The 16844-nt window shown below is 46.9% G+C and overlaps 1 pseudogene; it reads right to left on the bottom strand.

Annotated features, from left to right (window-relative positions):
- Positions 1–16349: 16349 nt before the first annotated feature.
- On the bottom strand, positions 16350–16554 carry LOC136626843 (U2 spliceosomal RNA; annotated as a pseudogene).
- Positions 16555–16844: the final 290 nt, after the last annotated feature.

Here is a 16844-nt window from a genome sequence, read left to right as displayed (position 1 = left end):
CAATTCTCCTTGTTGGTTTTCCATGGTCTGTGCATTTTTGTAAAAACATTTTAGTTTGTGATCGGTGTCTCTTGCTCTTCTATTTGCTTTCTGAATTTTTTTGTCTTTGTTCTTTCTTTCCACTTCTAATAGCAAGGTTCTCAAATGTTTTAATTAGCTGTATATTTTTACCTGGCCTTTCACTTTCCTTCCTATATTGTTCTAGTTTAAAGCTCTCCTAATGAGTGAAGCAAACCGCGGGACCCTGTGCCGCTCTGCACGGTAACACACCTGCCATGGTATGCTTCCTCTGCAGCTCACCTGCTCTTGGAGCCAAAGGCAGTTGCCTCCACACTTGCACTCTAGTACATTGGGTTCCGTCCCCAGCTCCTTCCTATTCTTCTGCTCGTTCCCTGACCTCTCCCCACAAGGTGTGCATATGCTCCCTTATAGCGTTTTAAGGGCCAATGCATGCTCCCATAACTCATTATCCTTCCATCTATATACATGCTATATTAGACATCTACAATCTAGGGTAGATGTCTAAGCAATTTGCTCTCCTACTTCAATTCACGATAAAGCCCCTGTTTGTGTATTCTGACTCCTCTTCTGACTTTCGGTTATTCTGACTTTGGGGCACCCTGATCTTGGCTCTGTTGACTTCATTATTGCTCACTGTCTGCCCTAGCCTTCTGCCTAGACCTTGTTGTTGCCACTGTGCTGCTAGCCCTAATCATTGCTACATCTCAGGATAAGCTCCTGTGCAAAGTCATCAGAAGTACTACCATCCACATGGATCTGCAATTAGACGTGTTGCATAGAGAGATCTCCTTGTTGGTATTACCATTGTCTATAAATGCACTTCTATTCAGACTTTCCTGGCTCCATCCACACTCAACAGTCATGTACTGGCAGTCTGGGTAGATCTCCCAATGGAGAACTCATTGTCGGACCCATTGCCTATGTTCTGTTACTCCTGTTCTGAAACAAACAATTCTTAAGGAGGTCCCTGGTCTTCCTCGTCAGTATGCAGAATATAAGGATGTGTTCAATAAGAAGGATACTGAGTCTCACAGGCCATATGACTGCCATATTGATTTGATACCTGGTGCATCTTTACTTAAAGGTTGAGTTTATCCATTATCTCTGCCTGAGACTCAAGCTATATTGGACTAAAGATAGCTGGATTAAAAATAACCTTGTAAGTAGAGATGAGCGAACGTACTCGGTAAGGGCGATTTCGCAATCGAGCACCGCGATTTTCGAGTACTTCACTACTCGGGTGAAAAGTACTCGGGTGCGCTGTGGGGCGGGGGGTTGCAGAGGGGAGTGGGGGGTAGCAGTGGGGAACAGGGGGGAGCCCTCTCTCTCTCTTCCCCCCACTCCCCGCTGCAACCCCCCGCTCACCCATAGCACACCCGAGTACTTTTTACCCGAGTAGTGAAGTACTCGAAAATCACGGTGCTCGATTGCGAAATCGCCCTTACCGAGTACGTTCGCTCATCTCTACTTGTAAGGTTTCAAGATTTAGAAAAGATTTCATTTGTAAGTTCTCTTTGCCAGCCGGGGCAGGATCCTTTTTCATAAAAAAGAAAGATTGGTCCCTCCAACCATGAATAGATCATAGAAGCCTAAATGCTATTACTATGAAGAACAAGTACCCATTACCCCTGATCTCAGATTTTTTGACAGACTTCAAGGTGCCACCATTTATAAACAGGATTTTCGTGGGGCTCATGATCTAATTAGAATTGGAGAAGGAGATCGATGGAAGGCTCATTTCTTGCGAGATGTCCTGTAGTTTATTTTAGTATCATTTTGGAATACATACGACTTTTTGATCGCTTTTTTATTGCATTTTTCTGGGAGACAGGGTGATTGAAAAAGTGCATTTCTGGCGTTTTTTTTAGGTTTTTCGGACGACGGTCACCGTCTGGGGTAAATAATGTGCTACTTTGATGGATCAGACTTTTACGGACGCGACAATACCAACTTTTTTTTAGGATTTAGATTTTTTAATTATAGATATGGCAAAGGGGGGGGGGAGGATTTAAACTTTTCTTTTTTTTTTTTTTTTTACAATTAATAAAACTATATTGATTTTTATTTTTTTTAGCCCTCCCTTTGGGGATTACAACTAGCAATGCTTTGATCGCTCCTGAAGTATGATGTAATGCCACAGCATTACATCATACTGCGGTCTGACAGGCAGTCTATCTACCAAGCCACAGGCCTGGTTTGATAGGCAAGCTGCAATAGCCGCCCTGTAGCTTTTTAGAAGGCCCCTGGGCTGTCATGACAAACGCTTCGCAATTTCCGACCTTATCACAGGGGGCAGTGCTGGACCCCCAAAAATGGGTCAGGGCCTTTAAATGCTGCTGTCAGAATTAACGCCTCAATTTAAAGGGTTAATAGCTCCAATGAACGGTGCAGCTGATCAGAGCTGTTGTGGGTGGGTGTCAACTGTAAGAATCAGCTGGCACCCGCATAGTATGGAACAAGATCGCCCCGCAATCCACATCCAAAACCTGCAGGACGTAAGTGTACATCCTGTAGTGTTAATGGGTTAACCTGTGGAACTCCTTGCCACAGGATATGGTGATGACATCTAGGCTACATGCTTCTACAAGGGAATTAGACAAATTTCTGGAGAATAAGTCCGTCACAGGTTGCTACTAATATTGTTAGTTATTTTGGTGTAGAGAGAAATTAGTATTGGGTGCTTCATTTCTTTTTTTTTTTAGACAGCAAAAAAATCAAAGCCAGGTAGTGGAAGATCATTCCAAGAGGCCTGGACAGAGTCATTTGGAGTGATTGAACGCAATGGAAAAGCCTTATGTATTCTGTGCAATGAAAGTGTTTTGTGTCGCACATCAAGTGTCAGACGACACTTTGACACCAACCACAAAAGTGTTTCCCAACTTGGTGAAACAGAAAGAAAAGAGTTTTTGGAAGGAAAATTGAGGAAATATAACTCCTAGCATCTTAGTTTTTGCAACTACCTTTCTAAAATGTCACAGAAGGGGAAACAAAAAATTAAAAACAATCACAGAAAATTCTAAAACAAATCATCTGACAGCTGCCAGCTTTCAAATTTCGCTGTGCATAGCAAAGCATGGTAAACCCCTCTCTGATGGGGAGATTATCAAAACGGCCATGTTGTCTGGGAGTAATTCCCTCTTTCATGATTCCCTAAACAAAGATAAAATGATTCAACGCATCTCTGAGATGCCACTTAGCAGAAACACTGTTAAAGATAGAGTCCAGCGCATGGCAAGTGATGTTAGTCAGCAACTCACCACTGACTTACAGAATGCAGCCTGTTACACCATGTGCTTGGATGAAAGCACAGATATAATCAATCATGCAAAGCTAGCCATAATCTTGCGTTATGCAGTTGGTGACATAATGAGAGAAGAACTGGTAAAACTAGTGTCTATGCCTAAAAGAACAAAAGACCTAAGACCAGAAAGTGGTCTCCATTACTAGTGATGGGGCACCTTCTATGGTGGGGGCAACATCTGGCTTCATACAGTTCTTTGTTAAGGAAACAAAGCATGAAGTCATTCAGTTCCATTGCATCATACACCAAGAAGCTCTTTGTGCCAGAGAAAGTGGCAAAAAATTTGATGTCATCAAAGATGTCACAAAAAACGGGAATTTTTCTAACCAATAATTCCCTTTCTTGAAGGCATCATGACAGCATACATCTGGAGGTTGCTCCCCTGCTGACCTGATAGGACAGGAAAAGGCAGAGCATAAAAGAAACCTCCCCTCCACCAAACACCAGTGCGTTCCAAATAACCACAGTGACAGAATACTTAACCAGAAGGTATGTTTTTATTGTCATCACACACCTCAGACAAAGAAATCATAAGCATACACATTACCTCATGTGTTAGACAAAACAGGGGGTAACCATGTCGGTAGGGGGAGAAAAAAGCCCGTATGCTGTCATGATGCCTTCAAGAAAGGGAATTATCGGTAAGAAAAATTCACGTTTTCCCTCCGACATCATGACAGCATACATCTGGAGGAATACCAAATAACTGGCATGGGCTTTTTTAGAGAGGGATTACTGCTTGGAGTACCTTCCTACCGAAGGTTGCGTCCTGACTACATTTAAAGTCCAGAGTGTAGTGTTTAATAAAAGTATGGCCAGAAGTCCACGTGGCTGCGTTACAAATCTGCTCGATTGACGCATGCGCTCTTTCTGCCCAAGAAGATGCCACCGCTCTCGTCGAGTGGGCCTTCAATCCTTCTGGAGGAGGGATGCCCTTGGCCTTGTAAGCCTCCTGGACAGCTCTCCTGAGCCACCGGGCGATCGCATCTTTAGAAGCGGCCCTTCCTTTGGCCTGCCCCTGAAATTGAACGAAAAGTTTATCAGTCTTTCTGAAACTTTCCGTTGCCTCAAGGTACGCTAGTACAGCTCTTTTGACGTCTAGATTATGGAGCTTCTGCTCCTTTTCGTTTTTGAAATCTTGGCAGAAGGCTGGAATAACTATTGGCTGGCCCCTGTGGAAATCTGACAAGACTTTAGGCTGAAAGGACGGGTCTAAAGAAAATACTATTTTGTCTGGGTGAATAGTCATATATGGGGCCCTTCGTGAGAGGGCCTAGATTTCACCCACGCGTCTAGCCGACGTGACTGCCACAAGGAGGGCTACCTTATACGTCAGCAAGGTGATGGATAGATCTCTAATAGGTTCAAATGAGGGATCGCAGAAGGCCTGAAGGACTATGGTCAGATCCCAGGGGGGTGCCGTAAGCCTTGTAAATGGCTGCAATCTACTTGCCCCTCTAAGAAATCTCCTAATCCACCTGTGCTCCGCAAGCGCGAGATCAAAGAATGCCCCCAAAGCTGCCACTTGGACTCTGAGGGTATTCGGACTCAACCCTTTATCCAGGCCCGCCTGGAAAAAAATCTAGGATTTTACGGATGTTTGGCTGATCTAACTGCTGGATGTCCTGGCCCATCCACTCTGAGAATTTTTCCAGACTTTGGAATAGATCTTTTTTGTCGAGTGTTTAAGACTCCACGGTAATAGTGGAAATTACGTTAGGAGAAAGACCCTTCCCCAAGAATTTTACCCGTTCAAAATCCAGGCCGTAAGCCTGAACTTGTGAACCTCCGGGTAAAGAAGAGGGCCCTGCAGCAATAGGTCCAGTCTTGGTGGAAGGTGGAAAGGCTCTCATACTGACAGATCTCAGGAGGGGAAACCAAGGTCTTTTGAGCCAATAAGGTGCTACCAGAATTACTGACAGGCTTGACCGCAGTAATTTCCTTAGTAGGAGCAGAATTAATGGTAAAAGGGGGAAAAGCGTACGCTAAGTCCCAAACCCAGGGGTGAGAGAGAGCGTCCGTGCCCAAGGCCTGTTTCTCCGTGCCTCGGGAAAAGAAAAGCCGGCACTTGGTATTTGTGCTTGACGCAAATAGGTCTACTTCTGGTACCCCCATTTCGTCACAAGCAGGCTGAACACCTCGGGATGGAGTTCCCAGTCTCCTGAGTCCACTTTCTTCCTGCTTAGAAAGTCTGCGGCTGAATTCTTGGCTCCTTTTATGTGAAAGCCCAACAGTGACTTGGTTGTGAGTTCCGCCCACTGAAGGGTCCTTCCCGCCAACTGCTGCAGTAGAGGATTCCTGGTGGTACCCTGGTGGCGAATGGGTGACACTGTCGTCATATTATCTGAAAAGATCCTCACATGCTTCATCCCTAAGAGCGATTGCAGGCTACATAGGGATTTCCACACCGCATTAAGTTCTCTACAGTTAGATGAACCAGATCTCTCATGAGCGTCCCAAGTACCCTGTATATGACCGTCTTAAAAGTGGGCCCCCCACCCTTTGGCGCTGGCATCTGTTGTGATTATTATTGCAGGGCCCAAGTTCCATTCTGATGCCCGTGACAGGTTGTCTGATGACAACCACCAGCGGATTGAAGATCTGGCTTTAGCAGAAATAGAGATTGTCTGGTCAAGTGAGGACTGTAACTTGTCCCAATTCTGAAAATTAGTGACTGGAGACTGCGACTATGGAACTGGCCCCAGGGAACCACACCAATACATGAAGTCATTAGGCCCAGGATCCGCATTGTGTCTCTTACTGTTACTCTAGATTTTTTATAGAGAGTGGAACATTCCTCTAAAATAAGCTGTTTCCTTAGAGGAGGAAGGGATGAATTTTGGAGACTGGAATCCAGAATGACTCCCAGGAATTTTTTCCTGGTTTCTGGTTCCATGTTGGATTTTAGATCATTAATAATCCAACCCAGGTCCTTAAACAGTTGAAGCGTGGAACCCAAGTGTGACCTCAGAATAGTCGGGGAATCTGCCACCAGTAGGGGACGATAATAATCCCACAATTGCGCAAAAAGGCAACCATTTCTATCAGCACCTTGGAAAAAATCCGCGGAGCGGAGGAAATTCCAAATGGGAGGCAAATAAACTAAAAGTGACAGATTTCCCCTTCCATACTCAGCTCAAACCTCAGGAACTTTTGCGAGTTGGCATAAATAGGGATGTGAAAGTAAGCATCCTTTAGGTCAATTGTAGCCATTACATTATTCCTGGCAATTAGGGGAGTTGCAGTTCTGATAGTCTCCATTTTAAATTTCCTATACTCAATGAATTTATTCAGTTCTTTGAGGTTAATTATTGTGCGGTGGGAACCATCTGGTTTGGGAACCAGAAAAAGGGGGGAATAACATCCCTTCCCCCGTTCCTTCTTGAGGACGGGGATAACCGCGCCAAGATCCAACAGGTTGTGTACACCTCTCAACAGAGCCTGCTCTAGGCCTGGAGACTGGATTGAGGTTACAATAAATCTGTCAGGGGGGCGAGATTCTAGTTCGATCTTGTACCCCTCCGCCACCAGGTGTAGCACCCACTCATTAGTCGTTATGTTACACCAACTAGTGGAAAAACGAGCCAGTCTATCGCCCACCGGGCACGAAGATGCAAACTGAGGGACAACAATAAGAGTCTTACCCCTTCCACCCTTCGGATAAGACCATCTTCCGGTCTTCCCTTTCCCAGCATATGTAGACGAGGGACGTGGAGTGAAGGGTCTCTTGGGCGGTCTGATCGCTGGCAGTCCCTGGTTCTTGTCAGCTGCTTTTTCCAGCAGGCGATCCAGGTCCGGTCCATGTGCGCCCCGAAAGGGTAGGGTACACAGCTTGTTTTTGGATGTTAAGTCCCCCGACCACTCCTTTACCCAAACTGCCCTTCTGGCGGTGTTGGATAGGGATGCCATGTGAGCTCCGAAGCGGACCGTTTCCATAGAGGCATCCGCCAGAAATCCTGTTGCCATCTGTAGCAGAGGGATGCCACTCGCAAACTCTTCCCTGGAGGCTTTTTGGTCAATTAGGGACGCGAGCTGATCCAGCCAGAACCGCCATGGAGCGAGCCACCGAAGTGGCCGTGATATTGGATTTTATAATAAGGCTGGACGTGGACCAGGCCTTACGCATGGTCATGTCTACTTTATTGTCCAAGGAGTCCTTTAAGTGGGACGTATCTTCAAATGGTAATCCAGACTTCCTGGACGCCATAGCGATAGCCGCATCTACTTTCGACATTTCATCCAGAAACACCACCTCGTCTCCCGCAAATAAAAGGCGCTTCTTGAACTCCCTAGGGATTAGCGGAGCCTGATACACACAATCCCACTCAGGATTAGTTGTTTTAGTGTGGCATTTACAGGAAATGAAGATTTCCGTTGTGGAAGCAATCCCGCAAACATATCGTCTTGCGCTGTGCGGGGTTGCTGCACTTCTACCTCCACCTGCATGGTTCCACGTACAGCTTTTAAAAGTTGATCCATGTCAGCGGTGGAAAAAGGTACTTTTTCTCCTCCTGCAACACTTCCCCAAGATTATCAAACTCCAAATCTTCCGCCATGTCAGAGTCGGACTCTGATACAGCCGGAGCAGACCTTCGTGTAACCCATGAGGGCCCAGGTTGGAGGTCCGAGAGGGAGGACTGAACTTCTTCCCGGACGACCGACCGAATTTCAAACATAAGGGAAGATTTTTCCTCCTGCAGAACTTTTGCAGAACAAACGGCACATAATGTTTTGGTGTAGGAGTCGTCGAGTTTGGCCAAGCACACTGGACACTTTTTACTCCTCCTCCTAGCCTCCCTAGCTTTTTGAGTATCCCTGTCCTGAAATGACAAGGGAGAACTCTGTTAGTAAGGAAGTGTATGTAGTGCAGGTGTCTGTAGGTTGGCCCACTGGACCACTTACAGTTTGGAGATTCTCTGGGTCCTCTTTGGCCGACATCCTGCGCTTGTGGGATCAACTCCTGTACTTAGGATCGATTCCCTGGCGTGAAGAAACACCAGCTGTCTTCCCTGGTGCAGAGGAGCTTTTAAAATTGAATCCGGCGCCAGCCGCGCAAGGCCACGCCCACTTCCGATAGGTCACGCCCCTTTCGCACTAGGCCACGCCCCTTGTGGAGCGTCTGACATCACCACGTCACTCCCTGTGCTCCACCGAGGCCACGCCCCCTTGAGAAATGCTGCTGCTCGGCCCTGGACCCAGAAATGGCGGCCGCCGCCTAAATGACAGCCGCGGTGGTGCCGGAAAGCCCGTTCTTGGACCCAGGCCCACGCAGTCCCCGGTTAGCTCCCAGATGAGGTACTTCCCACTGGGGCAACTGGGGCTGCCAGGAGAGATGCCGCCGCTCACCGGTAAGCCCTGGAACCTCCGGCATGGGACAGCATCGCTGGAGCTCAGCAGCTGCTGTCCTGAAGGGACAGGAAAAGCACTGGTGTTTGGTGGAGGGGAGGTTTCTTTTATGCTCTGCCTTTTCCTGTCCCATTTGGTCAGCAGGTGAGCAACCTCCAGATGTATGCTGTCATGCTGTCGGAGGGAAAAGTGAATTACATCATGGCTCGTGCTCTGAATTGTTGACAATTTCAAGCTCTTCTTGAGGAGGTTCAGGCACAGTATAATTGTTTGCTCATGTATAATAATGTGCGGTGGCTCAGCAGAGGCCGAGTCCTGGAGAGATTTGTAGCCTGCTTGGATGAAATTAGGCTATTCATGAATGAAAAAAAGAGCAGGAATATCCAGAGCTCACTGATATGGCCTGGCTTACCAACCTCATGTTTCTCAAAGATTTCACGCTACACTTCAATGCACTGAACAGCTGCAAGGTGCAGGGAAAACTGCAGAAAGGATGTTTTGTGATATCAAGACATTTGAGAGAAAACTGCAGGATTTTGAAAGAGACCTTGAAAGTGGGCAGCTCAAATATTTCTAAAAAGGCATTTAGACAATTCTATGACGTTTGCAGACAATTCTGCAAGCCATCGGGAAATCTAGAAGGATTTTTCTAGCATTGTAGGAGCTGCAAAGGTGAATTTTAATAACCGTTTTTCACAGTTCCGTAAGTTGGAGACAACCCTGTATTTTCTTACTTCTCCAGATGAAGCAAAATTTGAAGATCTTGATCTTTCCTGCAACAGAAAACCGTCCAGGTAGGGGACAATAATAACCCCACGATTGCGCAAAAAGTCTACCATTACGATCACCACTTTGGAAAAAAATTTGTTGGGCAGAGGAGATTGCAAATGGGAGGCAAATAAATTGAAGGTCACAGATTCCCCCTTCCATTCTCATCACAAACCTCAGGCACCTTTGCGAGTTGACGTAAATAGGGATGTAAAAATAAGCCTCCTTTAAATCGATCATGGCCATTACACTATCCCTAGCAATTAGGGGAGTTGCAGTTTTGATAGTCTCCATTTAAAATTTTCTATACACAATGAATTTATTAAATTCTTTGAGATGATTGTGCGGTGGGAGCCATCTGGTTTTGGAACCAGAAAAGGGGGGGGAAGAAAACTCCTTCCCTATTTCCCTCTTGGCGACAAGGATAACCACGCCGAGATACAGCAGGTTCTGAACACCTTTCAATAGAGCCTGCTCTAGGACTGGAGACTGGACCAAGGTTAAAATAAATTTGTCAGGGGGGCGAGATTCTAGTTCGATCTTTTACCCCTCTGCCACCAGGTGTAGAACCCATTCATTAGTCATTGTGTTACGCCAACTAGTAGAAAAACGAGCCAGTCTACCTCCCACCGGGCACAAAGATGCGGTCTGAGGGACAACAATAAGCCTTACCCCTTCCACCCTTCGGATAAGACCACCTTCCGGTATTTCCTTTCCCAGCGTACATTGTAGACGAGGGACGTGGAGTGAAGGGTCTTTTGGGTGGTCTGATGGCTGGCAGTGCCTGGTTCTTGTTAGCTGCTTTTTCCAGCAGGCAATCCAGGTCCGGTTTAAAGATGCGTGCACCCGAAAGGGTAGGGTACACAGCTTATTCTAGGAGGTTATGTCCCCCGACCACTCCTTTACCCAAACTGCCCTTTTGGCGGTGTTGGATAGGGCTGCCATGCGGGCTCCGAAGCGGATCGTTTCCATAGAAGCATCTGCCAGAAATCCCGTTGCCATCTGGAGCAGAGGGTTGCCGCCCACAATCTCTTCCCTAGAGGCTTTTTGGTCGACTAAGGACGCAAGCTGATCCAGCCAGATTGCCATGGAGCGATCCACAGAAGTGGCTGCGATGTTAGACTTTATAATAAGACTGGACGTGGATCAGGCCTTACGCATGGTCATGTCTACTTTATTTTCCAAGGTGTCCTTTAAGTGGGACGTAGCTTCAAATGGTAGGCCAGATTTCTTAGACACCATAGAGATAGCTGCATCAACTTTTGGCATTTCATCAAGAATAGCCACCTCATCTTCCGCAAATAAAAGACACTCCTTGAATTCTCTAAAAATCAGTGGAGCTTCATCCACGCAATCCCGCACATTCAGGATTGTTTCAGTGTGGAGATTACGGGAAAAGAAGACTTCCGTTGTGGAAGCAATCCTGCAAACATTGTTGTGCGCTGTGCAAGGTTGCAGCACTTCTTCCTCCACTTGCATGGTTCTGCATACAGCTTTTAGTAGTTGATCCATGTCAGTGTATTTTTTCTCCCCCTGCGATACACTTCCCCAATGTCTTCAAACTTAAAATTGTCCGCCATGTCAGAGTCGGACTCTGACACAGCCGGAGCAGACCTTCTTATAACCCCTGAGGGCCCTGGTTGGAGGTCCGAGAGGGAGGACTGTACTTCTTCCCGGACAACCGACCGAATTTCGGACATGAGGAAAGATTTTTCCTCCTGCAGAACTTTTGCTGAACAGGAAGCAGATAACGTTTTAGCGTAGGAGTCGTCAAGTTTGGCTAAGCACACAGGACACACTTTACTTCTCCTCCTAGCCTCCCCAGGTTTTTGAGTATTCTGGTCCTGAAAAGACAAGGTAGAACTCTGTTAGTAAGGAAGTGTATGTAGTGCAGGTGTCTGTAGGTTGGCCCACTGGACCACTTACAGTTTGAAAACTCTCTGGCGGACATCCTGCGCTTGTGGGATTAACTCCTGTACTTAGTATCAATTCCCAGTGTGAAAAAAGCACCAGCCGTCTTCTGCTGGTGCAGGAGAGCTTTATTTTTGGAATCTGGTGCCAAGTCACACCAGGCCACGCCCACTTCATGCTCTGTCGAGGCCACGCCCACTTGAGGAGAGTCTGCCTTCACTCACCCTGCGCTCCGTCGAGGCCACGCCCCCTTGTGAAGCGCCGCTACCCAGACGGGACCCAGAGACTTCGGCTGCCACTTGAATGACAGCTGCGGTGGTGCCGGAAAGTCCGCCCTTGGACCCAGGCTCACGGAGTCCCCGGTTAGCACTCATATGAGGTACTTCCCACTGGGGTAATCGGGGCTGCCAGAAGAGATGCCGCCGCCCGCCGCTACGTCCTGGAATCTCCAACATAGGACAGCATCGCTGGAGAGCTCTGCCGCTGCTGTCCTGGAGGGACAGGAAAAGCACTGGTGTTTGGTGGAGGGGAGGTTCCTTTTATGCTCTGCCTTTTCCTGTCCCTTCAGGTCAGCAGGTGAGCAACCTCCAGCGTCTGCTGTCATGTCGTCGGAGGGATATAGCTAATTTTGCATATCTCACCTTACAACAAAAAAAATAGAATGATCAAAAACATCATATGGTTCATCAAATAAAGCAATTAAAAAGTACAAATCCTGCAATCAAAACAAAAACCTTCCACTGCACCGCTGACAAAAAAAACTAAAGAAAAAAAAACACAACGTTAGGGATTAGAGATGAGCGAACACGTTCGGCCCCGCCCCTTTTTCGCCCGAACACCGAACCTTGCGAACACTTCAGTGTTCGGGCGAAAAAGTTCGGGGGCCGCCGTGGCAGCGCGGGGGGGTGCGGCGGGGAGTGGGGGGGAGAGGGAGAGAGAGAGGGCTCCCCCCTGTTCCCCGCTACTGCCGCCCGCGCCGCCGCGCATCTCCCCGCCCCCCGGCGGCACCCGGACACTTACGCGCGAACACTGCAGTGTTCGGCAAAGCGGGTGTCCGGGTGCGGATGTGTCCGTAACGGACACGTTCGCTCATCTCTATTAGGGATCTTTAAATGCAGAGTTAAGATTTTTTTAAAAAGGTAAAAGCTGAAAAACCCCCAAAACACATATCAATTTGGTATGGGTGCAATCACACTGGCCTGCAGAATGTATTTAACCTTTAGGGCTTATTCCGACGTGCGTATATCGGCTGGGTTTTCACGTCCGGCCAATATACTCTGTCTCTGCAGTGGGAGGAGACGGGTCAGGCGCAGTGCACTGAGCTCCGGCCCCCTCTGCCCCTCTCCACCATTTGCAACTAGAGTCGGCGGGACGGGGCAGAACTTAGTTCCGCCTGTCCTTCTTTGCAAACAGTGGTGAGGGACAGAGAGAGGGCGAAGATAGGCCGCCTGCAGAAGGGCGGAAATTCCGCCGCTGGAAGGCTGCATAGGATTGCGTTAACAATCGCGCAGCAAACAAACCGTAGCATGCTCTATTTCTGTGCCCCACACAGAAACGTCACTGCCCGGCCGCCAGCTCCGGTCTGTGAATACACCGGCTGCCTGGCAAGCCAGCACATCAAACAGCCGGAGTCGCAGGTGAGTACGCGCCGCTCTCTGCAGGCACTCGGGTCGGGTCCCGTGGCAAGAAACCTTGCAGCCGGATCCGTGCACTGCTCCTGACCTGGCCCATCTCCTCCCCCTGCTGAAAGGGACAGTGTATATTGTCGGGCGTGAAAACCCAGCCGATATATACATGTAGGAATAAGCCCTTATTCTGCACAGTGAACGCCATTCAAAGTAAAAAACATGCCAAAATGGAACAAAAAGCTACCAAAATGTTATAAATTACCAAAAATTGCATAAACGACTACAGTTTATTATGTAAAAAACAAGCCCTTCTAGAATTCAGTCCGTGGAAGAAAAATGCAATGGCTCATGGAAGTAAAATATTTGTGTACAAAAATAGAAAAAATGCCACCCACCCACCCCAAAAAAAAACAAAACTGTATAAACTTTGTATTGCCTGCACTTGTGCTGACCTAGAGAGTATTAGCACATTTTCCATACTAAGGGTTTATTCTGACATGCGTATATGGGCAAGGTTTTCACGCCCGGCAGATATACACTGTCTCTGCAGGGGAAGAAGGTGGGCCACAAGCAGTGCACTGAGCTCCTGCACCCTCTTTTCCCCTTGCCACTACTTGCAATGGGAGACAATGGGACGGGGCTACACTTGGCTCTGCTCCCATCCCGCTCCTCCCATTGCAAACAGTGGCAGCAGAACCAAAAACCGGCAACAGCACTCAATATATTTACTATCAGAGGTATACATACCTATATCAATACTCTAACCACATTAAATAATGCAAGGTTCTTGGTATATAATTTGATCAAATTACATTGGCCCATTTACCAACGTCCAGGTGACCAAGCAGTGGCAAGGGGCTGAGGAGGGCGGGAGCTCAGTGTACTGCTCCTGGCCCGCCTCCTCCCCCTGTAGAGAGGGACAGCGTATATAAGCTGAGCATGAAAACCCGGTCAATATATGCACCTTGCAATAAGCCCTCAACGCCGGAAAAATAAATTTTACGCCATAAAAAGTTTACAATAAAAGTACAATATATTATATGTACCCGAAAATAATTCTATTAAAAATACAACCTTCGTGAGGAGGGCTTGTTCACACATCATGGAACTTTGTGAATTTGTGGGCACTCTGGGACAAATTTGTTAAATCTGTTGTAGAAAAGTCACACAATTTGGCACGCAGCATCTTGTATGTCAAAATGCGCAACCTTTTGATATTGTGCCAACACTGCACAGCACAGTACAGAACGGCATGGTCATCCGAAGAACTTAAAAACATACAGCAGGCCTTTTTTTCCCCACCATACATACATAACTACAGATTTTATATTTTTTTACATATATATATATATAAACAATCTTACATCTATCTTTAATCTACATCTACAAAATCTATAATTCAGAAATAATCCATATCTATATTCTACATAATTATTAAAGATAGATAGACTCACATACATACACACTGTATGCAAATGAGCCAGGTGTTTGGCAGGCTGATGTCACTCCCTTGTGATGTCATAAGCCAGGTGTTTGGAAGGCTGATGATGTCACTCCATTGTGATGTCATCAATTTAGAAGCATAAATACCGGGCTTGGCAGCCATGTTAGTCAGTCTCTGCTGCAGCTGGGAGACGGGAGATGGTCTTTATCTCCTCCAGGAAGCTGCAGAACTAACTGCATCATTTTTATGTTATTCAATATAGATTTTATTGGTTTCATGGAGGCGGGGGAAACTTTTGCCTTATCTCAAAGCAATGGAAAAAAAACTTTGACAATGAAACTTAATAAATTTCGAGTTGAACTATATAATGTTTGTCTGTGATATTTTATAAGGTCTACAAACAAGGGAATGAGGGAAGGGTAAGAGGGGGAGCGGTAAGGGAGGGTAGGTATCTATGACACGGGAGAAAGAGAAAATAAAACAAAAAGGGGGGGGGGGGCTCCGGGATTGTTGTTTCTCTTTACGATTGTGGTTTAAACGTGTTACTCACATGTCCCTGTCTGTAACCACCTAGTAAATAGGGGTGAGCTCCGGGCATCTATCCATATCGCCCAGGTGTGATACAATTTATCATAGCCTGACGGCTCATCTAGAAGCCTCATTCTCTCCATACGCTCTATTTCGTGGATCATTGTTATTTTTAGCGGAGTGCATTTTTAATGCAGCACACAAGGGGGAGACAGCGGCCTACCAAAATCTAGTTGGCTGCTGCTGCGGCTTTCTTTTTTTTTTATTTTTAAAAAAAGGTAGGTTCCGTTCTTCCATGGTGAGGAATAGGCAGGGAGGTTCCGTTTTTGCCAGCTGGAGAATGCTTGTAGGCAAGGCCTTATCCCTGGTGGTGCATGTAACGTCAGACCACGTTTCAGACATGCAGCAGCGGCGGCGGCAGCAGCAGCATTCAGTCAGTCAGTGGCTCACAAACGAGCTCCATGCAAGTTTACATTAAACAGACACATTTCTTTCTTTACTGTATTGACTGCGGTCTTTATCGAGCGGTTGAACTGTTTCTGTGTCCATGCCTTGAATAAAGCAAAACATCCTTTTAAAGTAGACGTCCGTTCGTTGGACTTCTTTGCTCCTGAGTGTTGCTCCATCTATAAGCGTTGGCCTGGATCTTCATGGACGAATACTGCACATCCCACGTGGAGCGTGTATCTCAGCCCGCGTGGAGTGCTGCAGTCCAACGAGGTATTCCGTGCTGCATAGCAAACCTCGGGCCTGTGTGATTGGGGGTCAGCTGCTGTCTGTCCACTCTGAAGCGCGCATCCGGGGCCGGCCGGGCGGCCGTTTTTCGACTACCAGCGACAGCAGGTCACTCACACAGGCTGGTTGGAATGACCTAGCATTATCCTGATCCGGAGGTGTAACTTGAAGCTGCTGCGGGGCCCCAGTACAAAGTCTGGAACTGGGCCCCCACCCCAAACTATAAAGCTTCATTGATAGCAGTGGTTTACAATGTGGGGAAGAGAGACTTTATGGGCCCCCTAGGGCTCCGGGCCCCAGGTGCGACAGCACCCCCTGCACATACACCCATGACCCGAATACGTTGAGCATACAGACGCAGGCTGCCAGGATACGCGGTGCCTGCCCGATGTTTCCAACTTGGCTATTAGCGTAGTGGTAGGTACGAACTACAGAGTGCGGCTGGCATATTAACTGGTGTGTGTGTGTTGTTTTGCTTCCAGTTGTACCTGTGCTATGCACACTCTGGCAGACGCAGCTGCTCAGTGGATACAATGTTGCGAGCTCCACGGCAGCAAACGGGCTGAGTGTCAATCAAAGTGCTCGTTTGTTAGCAGCAGCAGCAACCACGGCTGCGCTGCACCTCTTTTTCGTCCGTCATTTCTGCTTTTGGAAACTGCTGTAGGAAAGGGAGTGCACCGATCCTGGAGGTACTGCAATACCAGGTCAATGCGCAGAGTGGACAGAGCAAGCTCTTTTTCCAGCTCCCTGTTCTAAAAATCCATTTAATATATGGTCCCCAGATAGGGGACGTATCAGATATTAAACTGATAAGAACAGATTTTTACGTTTTTTACGTTTACATTTATTAAACTTAGTCATAGAAAAACAAGCATAGACATATCTCAAACCAACATATTCCACAAATAAAAATTCCACATACTAAGAGCTTTGCTTTTCCCAAAGATCTTCTTATCAAGCAAATAATATACATGCAATTCACTTATCGCCATTTTAAGACAGTCTTTCCCACTTATGCAGTCTCTTTTAAACAGCAAGATGTTTCTTACTTTCCATAAGGCGTTCTTGACACAGTTTAAGGTGCACGATAAGACTCTTTCTTTTTCTTTAGTAAGTTTTGGTAAAAGTCCATAAAAAACAATTTCATGGTTCAGAAAATCAA

Source organism: Eleutherodactylus coqui, chromosome 4 (genome assembly GCF_035609145.1).
Source record: "Eleutherodactylus coqui strain aEleCoq1 chromosome 4, aEleCoq1.hap1, whole genome shotgun sequence".
In the NCBI taxonomy this organism is placed as follows: domain Eukaryota; kingdom Metazoa; phylum Chordata; class Amphibia; order Anura; family Eleutherodactylidae; genus Eleutherodactylus; species Eleutherodactylus coqui.
The sequence above is the reverse complement of the archived record's forward strand: the minus strand, read 5'-3'. Positions and strand labels throughout refer to the sequence as shown.